Raw genomic sequence first — 12378 nt, 5'->3', positions numbered from 1 at the left:
AAGTCCATCGAGTGATTCAAGGTATTCCTGGAGTTGCCAACATTTCTGACAACGTCATAGTCCATGCACCAACGAAGGAAGAGCATGACAAACAGTTGAGGCGTGTACTATCTAGACTACAGGAGGCAGGCCTTACCGTGAATGGAAACAAGTGCCAGTTCGGTGTGTCAGAAATGGACTTCATGGGACACAGACTTACACGGGAAGGACTAAACCCTGCAGAGGCCAAGGTGAAAGCTATTGAAGAGGCACGTGCACCTCAGAACGCAACAGAGGTGAGAGTTTCCTGGGATTGGTCAATTTTTGTGCAAAGTTCATTCCTAATTTCGCTACAGTGGCAGAACCACTAAGGTAACTAACCAGGAAAGGTGTACCATTTCATTTTGGATCTGAGCAGAAGAAAGCGTTCACAGCGCTGAAGCAAAGCCTGACAGATGCAAAAACTCTTGGATATTACGATCCGGCGGCATCAACCAAAGTCATAGCGGATGCCAGCCCGGTTGGTTTAGGAGCCGTGTTGGTCCAGATGCATGATGGAGGATCAAGAATCATTGCCTATGCCAGCAGATCGATTTCAGATGTGGAAAGAAGATACTCTCAGACAGACAAAGAAGCACTTGGACTTGTATGGGCCTGTGAGAAGTTCCATGCATATTTATACGGCATTGAATTTGAACTCATCACAGATCATAAGCCATTAGAGGTGATCTATTCACCTAGATCCAAACCATGTGCCAGAATAGAGAGATGGGTACTCAGACTACAACCCTACAAATATAAAGCAATCCACATTGCAGGGAAAACAAACATTGCAGATCCGCTGTCCAGATTGGTGAAGGATGGTGGTCCACAATCCAAGTCAGAATTGGGAACAGAAACAGAGAGTTTTGTACGCTTCGTAGCTATTCAGTCGACACCGAAAGCTGTGACTACGAAGGAAGTCGAGAGAGAATCCGAACGTGATCCAGAACTCATAGAAGTAAGAGAATGCATACAGAGTGGACAATGGGACAAGTGTACTCACAAGGCTTACATTCCCATTAGAAATGAACTTTGTTGCATCGGACAGTGTGTATTAAGAGGTTGCAGATTGGTGATACCGCAAAGATTGAGACCGAAGATCGTATCCTTTGCGCATGAAGGACACCTAGGTTTTGTTGGTACCAAGCAAAACCTCAGGACCAAGGTATGGTGGCCAGGTTGTGATAAAGACGCAGAGAAATTTGTTAAAACTTGTCACAGATGTCAAATCACAAGTAGGAGTAATCCGCCAGAACCGATCCAGAGTACGCAACTCCCGACAGGACCATGGATCGACGTAACTGTTGATTTTCTTGGACCTTTACCGACGGGTGAATCAATTATGGTAGTGATAGATTACTACAGCAGATACTATGAGTACGTAGTGTTGAAGTCCACAACCACTGAAAAGACAATACAAGCATTAGCAGAGATATTCACAAGATATGGATTACCTGTTACATTATACTCTGACAATGGTCCACAATTCATTTCAGAGATATTTGCGGAATACATGAGGACCACAGGTATCCACCATCATAAAGTAACTCCGAAATGGCCGCAAGCCAACGGAGAAGTAGAGAGACAAAATCAGTCCATTGAAAAACGATTGAGGATTGCACACGCTGAAGGATAAAATTGGCGAGAAGCATTGCTATCTTATGTGGCTGTCTATCGAGCAACGCCTCATGCAACCACTGGAAAAAGTCCTGCAGAAGCATTTTTTGGGAGAAAAATCCGCACAAAAATGCCAGAAATAAAGGAAATCCGAGACGATCAGGAGATGAGGGACCACGATGCTGAAAAGAAAGGTGCAGCAAAGCTGTACACAGATTCAAAACGTAGAGCCAAGTACTCAGACATCATGCCAGGAGATAATGTTCTAGTGAGGCATGAAACTGGTGGTAAGCTAGACACACCTTATTACCATCAACCCTATACTGTCGTATCCAGAAGTGGCAGTATGGTGACAGTCAAGTCTCCGACTGGAGTCCTGTATAAGAGAAATGTATCAGGTGTAAAAAGCTACCAGTCCAGAGATACATCGAGCGAAGAGGTTGAAAGGCCAATACGAGATGCTGAAACTGAGAGACCTGATGATGTTCCAGAGGCAGTTACCAGCACTCCTGATGAAGTGTCTAGAGCGCCAGAAACACCTGAAGCCGTGGCGAGCAGTATTTCCGAAGCTGAGAGTGAACAACCGAGAAGCGACGACAATATCGCAGGCAGGCCGAAATGTAACCGGAAAGCGCCCAAACGATACGAAGACTTTGTGCCATAGTTTTAATAAGAACTTTAGGACAGTATTTTAATCTTATATCATAAAGTGCATGTATGAGTGCTGTAGGAAATAAATTTTATGTAGTTGAGTTATAGTATTACCATTAGTTACGATGTTTGTAGGTTTCCGAGGGATATTGGTAAGTGAAGGTAAAGTTTATTTCTGATTAAAGGAGGGATGTCATGATAATGAATATGTATGAGATGTACCGGAAGTCACGTGGTATGAGAGAGAGATAAGAGCACAAGCAGGAGAACAAAAGAAACTGGAAAATAAAGACACTGAGAAGTTTACCTGATAAAACTTGTGTTCGATGTTTCATTAACTTCACATTTCGGGCCACAAATGTGACACCCTGGATGACAGAGCTCATCATGGAGTCTCTGCAATCTGTCCAGTTGTATGTTGGCACAAGTCCCCCTGGAGAGCACATCTGGCGGGTCGTTGAATTTACCAGGCCGATACAGTATGTCATAATTAAAGGTGGAGAGTTTGATTCTCCACCTGGCGATCTTGTCATTCTTGATATTAGATCGCTGGGTATTGCTAAACATGAAGGAGACTGCGTGTTGTTCGGTCAGCAGTGTAAAGCGCCTGCCAGTGAGGTAGTGTCTCCAATGACGTACTGCTTCGACTATGACCTGGGCCTCCTTCTCGACAGAGGAGTGTCAGCTCTCAGGATCCTGGAGGGTTCTGGAGAAGAAGGCAACCTACCTGCCAGCCTGGTTCAAAGTGGCTGCCAGTGCAAAGTCGGACGCATCGCTCTTGCTTGGAACAGGATGGACTCATTAATGGCATGTACCATTGCAGCGGCGATGTCCAATTTGATGCGGTTGATGGACGCACTGGCTTCGGTTGATAGGGGGAAGGAGGTGGTTTTGATGATTGGCCTTGCCTTGTCGGCATAGTGTGGAACCCATTGGGCATAGTAGGAGAAGAAGCCCAGGCAGCATCTGTAGCGGTGGTGGGTGTGGCATATCCCTGGTCAGCAGCATCGGTAGAGCTGGCGGTGGGCTCAGCGATGATGGCGGCAGCGTGCACAGTGGTGATGGTTGCGGCAGGTCCCTGGTCGGCAGTGGCAGAAGAGGATGTTGAAGTCGGGGACTTTGCTTCATGAGGGAGGGTGAAGCAGGCTAATGTTATTGTGGTGAGTGTGTGTTGTACCTTCTGCGCTCAGCATCTGCCCCGTGATGTCAGGCGTTGCCGCATGGTGGAGCCCTCTCTCTCATTGGACGAGAGCTCTGAGGAAGAAGTGTTTGAATGGGAGGATAACGGTTAGGCTTCACACGAGGCACTCTGTTTGATGATGGCGACCATTTTGGAGTGACAGATTATAGCAAAATGGCCATTTTTAAGGCACTCCTGGCACCTGATTTTTCTCGCTGGGCACTGGGACCTGCTGTGCTTGTCCCTCCCACAGAAATAACACTTCGGGGTTGCATCGGGCAGCGTAGGGGCAGCTGATAGGCTGACAGTGTACCGGAGGGTAGTAGGGTTGAGGGAAGGCATCCTACTCATATCAGAGCATGGGGTCCAGCCCTGAGAGTACACATCCATACTTAAGACCACATCCTCCATTGTCTCTGCGATCTAGATCACGTCCTCTAGGTTTTCTCCCCCGTGCTCTAGCAGGCGTTGCCTCACCTCATTCGATTGGACCCCAGCCACATAGGCATCCCGAATGAAATCGTCTGTGGTTTCCGCAGCAGTTCTGTCTGTGCAGGCGCAGTCTCTGCCCATTGCCCAAAGTGCTTGAATATAGGCTCTACAGGACTCACTGGGCTGTTGCCTCCTGGTTGCTAGTTTGTACCGAGCATAGTCCCTGTTCACCGGTCGCTCGTAGAGCCCTTTCAGCACCTTCATGGCTGCGGCGTAAGTGGTCACGTCCTGGATGCTCTGGTAGACTCTCGAGGACACCATAGTCATCAATATTAGTAGTCAATGGCTGTCCTCTACCACGGCAGGGTCAGAGAATTGTAAGTATGTTTCAAAGCACCTCACCCAGTGCTTAAAGTCATTCGAGGCTGTAGCCGACTGTGGTCGATGTCGAGGCGTTCCAGCCATAGCATACGCTCCACCCCTTTAAAACTTTTTGGTTAATAAAACTGTAGAGCACATCGAAAGAATCAAAGGTTTGTTGTTCCAAACCAAGGCTTTTATTAACTAGAAGACTGGAGCGTATCACATGTAGGTCGACCAGTCCAGAATGATCTGGTCTGACTAGAAGCAATCCTTTAAGTCCTGCCAGTAGGCGTGGCTACGCTCTCAGCCAATCACGATCATCCTACACTACCATCTGTATGTTTCCACATTGGTGATAGGATCTGTACAATCACACAGAGCACATTGAATTTTGCATGATCAAGTTCTCATGGAGGGTCTTTGACCTAACTCTGTTTCTCTTCCCTTACGTGTGCTTTGAGTTGCTGAGTATTTCCAATGTTCTTTATTTTATGTTGCATGATAGTTCTAATTATAATATAGAGCTTCTCACCAAATCTAGAGTCCCACGGGGAGATGTGAGGTTAAAATTCACACAGAACCCTACTTGTATACTGTTCACATCATCTGGATCTAGTTTGTGATTTAGTATATCTGCTAGGAAAGTTCTCAGGATGTCCCAAAGTACTTTACAGTCAATCCATTAGAGTGAAATGGCAATCACATATATAAAGTTAAACAATGAGTGCCGCCTCAAATTTAGATGTACTGTTCAGGTCTGAAATCAGTTATCAAGTTATCTCTACAAAACAATATGCAAGTATTCATATCAAGTTTATGAATATATCATATCTTTTATTTTAATTCATTTAGTTTGCTATCATAATTTCTCTTTCCAAGTTCCTGCTTGGCTGTAGCATGTAAAAATGTTGGTGTTTATGTACACTGTAGAATGTGTATGACAATAAACTCATTGGTGCCTGCAATACTTAACCATTTCAAGTATTTTCAGAATTTAAAGTCTTATCTTATTTCTATATTTTAGGGTTTTTTTTCTTCATGGAGGAATAAAGATCACTTACAGCTGGTGTGGGTAAATCACCCAGTGTGAGGGGAGCAGGGTAGTGGATCACTCAAGGGTAGGGGGCTATAACATAATACAATGATGTGGTAGATCATCTCTCACATGCAGTGCTAGCTGAAGGATATCCTTTGGTGCAAGTTAAAGGTTGGTCACAGGCAGACCACTCTGAAAGCAGAATAGCAGTTCCTCCGCAAATGTTCTAGTGCTGGACTACTCTTGAACAATGTAGGTATTAGATTACTCACAGGTAGTTCTATAGATGGCTTCTCACAGGTAGCCTGGGCCGTAGATCCAATGGGATGACTTACGATAACCCACAGGGTAATGTGAGAACCTAACCATGTGGATGGTATGAGTCACAGATTGCATTCAGTCCAGCAGATTACCAGCCAGTGGACTGAAGAGTAGAGCACACTCAGAATTAATCTCAGGCAGTGTGGTTAACTGATTACATATTGTTGACCTGGCATAGCCAGGTAATAATTACTTAGTGAACACACAGAAGTTTGCAGACCGCTGGAGGAACTCAGCCAGTCTTGCTGCATCCACAGAAGGTAAAGTTATATTACCAGTGTTTTGGACCTGAGCCCTTCTTCAAGGAATAAGCAAAGAAAGAACAATTCCTTTGGAACACTAAGACAGCTCTAAATGTTTGCTGTCTGTCAATTGATAACTAGCGGCCTATCTGTAAGGAAATAGCTTCATACACAGTTGGATTTTACCTAACATATATTTTGGTGTAAAAGGTTAGTCTTGAAACCCTCAAAAAGCACTCAAAGATCAGGGGTCGACTTGTACGCCAGATACAAAAATTAGACTTTAAATTCAACTCAAAAAAAGCTGCTCAAAATAGATTCAGCATATATGACAACCCGGAAGCACCTCCCCACTGTCGGGCACCACCATAACCCACCCAGATATTTTACAAATGTAGAGCCCAAGATCAACTCATTGGTGCCTGCAATACTTATCCATTTCAAGTATTTTTAGAATTTAAAGTCTTATCTTATTTCTATCTTTTAGGGTTTTTTGCCCAGGAGCCCGAGGTCCCCACTCTTGCCCAGGAGCCCGAGGTCGCTACTCCTGTGAGCCAAGGTTGCTGCTCTTGCCTGGGAGGTCAAGGCCGCTGCTCCTCCCTGGGAGGTCAAGGCCGCCACTCCTCCCTGGGAGGTCAAGGCCGCTGCTCCTGCCTGGAAACTGATGCCCCTCCCCCCACCCCAAGCTGACATGTACCATGGTTCCTGCATCAAGCACACTTGGGCAGTGAGCCAACTTCTTCGATGTGGACACCACCACATCAGATGTTGAGAACAGAGTCACCGCTGTTGACTCCGGCTGCAGCATCTTCCCAGCCAGAAGCAAAAGTTTTTTTTGTAATCACTACATTGCTTAATTTACAATTTGTTACCTGGTGATTAGGGTGTTAACAAAGTTTGGGTTGTTGCTGGGAGGCCCGTACAGTCTCTAGCATGTTTCTTGCAGAAAATTAAGGGGTCGACTTATATACCCAATATATGATAAAACCATAAAAATGAGACTGAAAATGGGGTCTCGTCATCTGAAGGTCGACTTATACACCAAAATATACAGTAATTATATGGTAATTATATACAGAACAGAGAGCAAGTAATCTGTGAAAATCTTGGGGTTAAGACCATTCTTAATTATTGATTCACTTATGCAGTCAAATAAGTTTAACAAATTGCAGACATTTTAAACTTTGCTTTAGAGTACACTTCTAAAAATAATTGACAAATTTTATCAGTACAAGGCATGATAATAAATGAACCCTACCATGTTTTATGCTGGGGATTTCTGAAAAGGGCTTGTATTGAGGGTGGTGAGTAGTCCGTGTGTGTTGTGCAGTTTTAGGTTCACTATGTCTGCCTTTCTTTCCCCTCAACTATCTTCCTGCCAGAAACCCTGATTACTTGCCAGCCTTGGCTTTCTGTTGAGCTGGGAATGTTCTTGGGAAGGCTACAACTCAGCACTTGGTTGTGATTATGCAGATGGATTAATGGGTGAGAAGGGAGAATGAGCGATGGTGGTGTTGGACCGCTGTTATGGTAATAGCAATGTGCTAACCCCTACACTAACTGTGATGCTGAAGAAAGGGAAAGCATATTCCCAGGAAACAAAGTTGGAAGACAAATCAACAATAGAACTCACACCTTGAAGATTCACATCTATTGAGTTAATGTAATCCTGCTCACTCACCATCGAAACTCTAAATAGAATTGGAATGGATATAGCTTTGGGATTAAGACTTGTTTAGATTTTGTGTTGGCACCCTGACGCAGCTAGTCCATTTTTTTTGAGAGATTAAAGTTTCCTTATCTATTTGGAGAACCTAGGATCAAGACAAGTTGGTAAAGGGTTAAATGGACACATTGAAAATCAGATTGTTGGCCTTTTATTGGGGAGATGTTATAATAGCCATCGAAGATTGCACTTTCTTATATTACTTCGAAGAAAGATCTCTGGATTTTTTGGTATGCTATTTTTTGTGATTTTATTTCATACTTGATTTAGATCTTCCCAAAACTTTTCCACTTTCTCATATGCCCAAATTGCATGTACTGTTGTTCTCGTTTCCTTCTGACAATGAAAACATCTATCTGATACTGTTGGGTCCCATTTATTTAACTTTTGGGGCGTGGTGTATAGCCTGTGTAACCAATTATATTGTTTCATGTGTTTATTGTATTTCTCATAGTTCCGGAGCATAGCTTTTCCCATGTTTCATTCTTTATGTTTAGATCTTGTTCCCACTTTTGTTTGGATTTACAGCTTATTTCATCATTCTCTTTCTCTTACAGTTAAATGTACAGTAAAGAACTTGGCCTCGATTTGGATGAAGCACAAAAAAGATTTATCATGATAGCCTTAGCTGTAGCAAAAAAATGTATAATGTCAACCTGGAAATCAGAAGATAGCCTGAGAATATAGCAATGGTACATAGAAATGAATAAATATATTCCATTGGTAAAAATAACATATAATTTAAGAAATGACATCACAGTATTCGAACAAATTTGGGAACCATACATGGAACACAACAGAGAAGTCCTACCGCAGACCTCCACCCCCTAAAATGACTGAATGAGAAGAAGACAAAATGAACTGACCCACTGTGTAAAAGTAGATGACACAATTTTCTTGTTTATTTTCAATGCATTATGACATTGTTTAATGGATTTAATGTATCGTATATGTTGAATGTTTAGTGGGTGGGGAGGGGGGTGGGAAGGAGGGAGGGAAGGGGGGGGAAAAGGGGAGAAAATGACACTGTGTATTCAAGAGGGAAATGTCTGTGTGTATTTTGGTCAATGTGGTTCATAGTGTGAAAAATTTATAAAAATTAAAAAAGATTGCACTTTCTATTCAAAATGGCAGTCTACAATCAACAATCAAAATTTCTACTTTTATGCCCTAAATAGCATCATTATTGAAGATTTCCTAAATAGACATGGTCTGAATGAAGTGAGGTTAGAGTGCCAGTGAGTTGGAATTCCTTAACTGGTGAATAACCACAGAGACTGTATCATGGATTTCCAACAGAGATCAGGAGCAATATCAAGGAAACACCACATTTGAAGATGGGAAGAAAACAATAGTTGATTCGTTCATAGGTACAAAGTGAAAGTCAAAGTCAAATTACAAGGGAAAAAAGAAAAAGCCATTCTGACTTTCATCCAAGTGTGATAGATTATAAATATGTTTTGGGGAGATAAAATGGGGCAGAGTTTTTAGTGTAGATCACATACAAACACTTTAAAACAGATCTTATTTAAAATACTGGAACTCTGCTCATGCTAGACAGTCCAGCTCCAAGAGCTTGGCAAAAGCTTTGGAGAGTGCCCAGGAGACTTCACTAATGGATTGTTGTTTACAAAAAGATGAAATAACTCATCAGAGCCGCAGGCTGACTAGATGCTCTAAGAGGGTCATGTGGTTTTGCAACCAGAGAGAGTAAAACAGACTTTTTTTCCTCTGAGAGAGAGAGATTCAGTTCTACAGTTTTACAGTCAGCAGCAGCAGCATCTGGGACTGGAACAGGACAAGCTGGCAAGCTTGTGGGGAAAACCCCCATTTGGAAAATGGGTTGTGAGTGCTTAGTTCAGCCTGGTCAAAGTCCTTGTGGTCCATGCAAGAGAAATAAGAGAAATAAAAATCTGTGGTGACCTGAAAAAAGACGTTATCATCTGTAAAACCCTGACAGGGCAAGTTTCTTCAGCGAGACACTGGAGTGGCCGGTTACAAGGAATCAGTTGTGGGTGTCCAGCAAACAACAAATCTCTCTCCAAAAACTGACAAGAACCTTCCTGAGCAGTAACCATTTTACCTTTCAAGCACCAAAGCCTGGTGAACTTCATAAATGTTAAATTCTGTGCACAGTATAGGAATTGCCTGCAAACAGTGAACTTGGAGGAATGAGAAGTGAGATTGGACTGTAACTCAGAAAAACTTATCTAAACTTACACACACTTTACATGCACGTGTGCTTAGAATTAGAAAGGGGTTAAGTTAGGTTAGTTAAGTTAATAGTAAGAAGTTAAATTGTGATTCTATTTTTATGTTTAAAGATAATTAACAGCAACTTTTGTTTAAGTAACCATTTGTCTTGGTGAATATCTATTGCTGCTGGGTTTATGGGTCCTCTGGGCTCGTAAAACAAGATAATAAAAATGACCATCAAAGATAACCTGCTGGTGGAATTTTGGGTTGAGCAGTATCAATGAGAGGAAAAGCAGGATCAATGTTTCGGGCCAAAATTCCACAAGTCCCAATAACAATTTGGTTTGAAACGTCAGCAATTCTTTTTCTCCCAATGATGCTAGTCGACCCATTCTCCAGCAGAATATAAGAGGCTTCAGATTCCAGCATCTGCAGTCACCTGTATGTCAAAAATATGATTGCATAAGGTCCCTAAAAAAGGAGAACAATTAACCATCATTTTGCACAGGGATATAGACTGATTGGGAGACTGGACAACAATATGGCAGATGAAGTATAATGTTGAGAAGTGTTCGGTTCTACATTTTGGCCGTGGAAATAAACAGACAGAAAACTATTTGGATGGGGAGAAAATTCAGTCCTCAGAAGTGCAAAGAGACCTGGGCATCCTTGTGCAGAGTAATCTAAAAGTTAATGCCCAGGTGGGATTGGTAGTGAAGAAGGTGAACACTATTCTAAGAGGTATTGTGTATAAGAGTAGAAAGGTGTTAATAAGACTCTATGGAATACTGGTGAGACCCCATTTGGAATACTGTGTACAGTTTTGGGCCCTCTATCTTCGAAAATATGTGATGTTGTTGGAGAGGGTGCAGAGGAGATTTACTTGGATGATTCCTGGTATGCAGGGGCTGGAGTATGGTGAGCGTTTGACAGCCCTTAGGTTGTATTTGTTGGCGTATAGGAGAATGAGGGCGGTGATCTTGTAGAGACATTTTGAATATTGCAAGGTTTTGACAGAGTGAATGTGGATAATATGTTTCCCCTGATGGGTGAATCGAAGACAAGGGGTTATAGTCTTAGAATTAGATGTTATCCAATTAAAACAGAGAGGAGGAAGAACTTCTTTAGTCAGAGGGTCGTGGATCTGTGAAGTCACTTCCGCACAAAGCAGTGGAGGCCAGATCACTGGGAGTATTTAAACAGGAAATGAGTAAGTATCTCATTAATAAGGGTATCAAGGGATATGGGGAAAAGGCTGGAAATTGGAACTAGTTGTGAGCATAGTTCAGCTTAGTGTAGAGTCTTGAAACAGATTTGATGGACCTAGTGGCCTGCTTCTGTTCCTTTATCTTGTGATCTTGCACATGCAATGAATTTAAGTAACAATATGCACGTTTTATATAGAACACTTCTGCACAGGCCCTTCAACCCACAATGATGTGCCCACCGATATAAGCCTGCTCCACAACAATGCAATTTTTCCCGACCTAACACCTAAAATCCTCTATTTTTATTAGAAAAGTAGTTTTCCATGTATCGTTATATTTATTCAGTTTGCATAAGAACCCATACATAGATTACAAAGAAAAGAACATCAGTGTGGGTGGATAAAAGAAAATCAAGTTGAGCAAGATTTTTTTTTAAAATGATACTACACGGTAGAAGTTGATTCCAGCCATTGAAACCAGTGCTGACCAATACACTCAATTAACCCACCAATCTTGGAGGGTGGGAGGAAACAGAAGCTCCCTGAGGAAACAGGCAGTGCTGCATTTTGACCCAGGTCTCTGGTGCTACAATAGCATTGTGCTATTTAACAGCCATGCTTTGGTGATTTCATCCAGGTGGTTTATATGAAGTGTGAAAGGTTATTCCCCAGCACTGATCTCTGGGACACATTGTGCAATTTTATTTTTAATTTTTAACAGTAATTATGTCTTACCAATCAGGGAGAGACAGAATCAGAATTGATTGTCATGAACATGTCACAAAATTCATTGTTTCGAGACCTATGTATTCCTACTTTATCCTCCTGAATAACCACGCAATCTTCTCTCCATGACAATATTTTATGTCCTACATTACGAACATTTAGTTCCTGAAATAACCTCCAATGCTGCACTGCATCAGAAGTTTTCTGGTATCTATTGGTTCCCCTTTATTCAGAGAACACAAAAAAAATGTTAAACATGATTTCTCTTCCACATAATGAAGACAGCTTTCCTTGTTTTCTAAGATGACTCAGGAAACCCATAGTATGTGAGTGGGAAGGTTGAGAATCACTGCTCTAGACCCAATTATTACTGGAATATTTTGCTTGAGAAAAATTGTCATGGCCCATTTCTTTTGGAGTTATGAAACCGAGTATATCACAAGTCAATTAAGTAAAATATGGCTTTCAAACTTTTTCTTTCCACTCACATACCACCTTAAGCAATCCCTTACTAATCACAGAGCAACTATAGCATAGGGAATACTTAAAGTGGTATGTGAATGGAAAGAGAAAGGTGATCAATTTTTGAAAAAGGGAAAGAAGAACATGTCACAACACAAAAATTGGTGGAAGAACTCAGCAGGTCAGACAGCATCCATA

The sequence above is a fragment of the Narcine bancroftii genome, chromosome 4 (assembly GCF_036971445.1).
Source record: "Narcine bancroftii isolate sNarBan1 chromosome 4, sNarBan1.hap1, whole genome shotgun sequence".
Classification (NCBI taxonomy): Eukaryota; Metazoa; Chordata; class Chondrichthyes; order Torpediniformes; family Narcinidae; genus Narcine; species Narcine bancroftii.
This window is presented reverse-complemented; position numbering follows the sequence as displayed.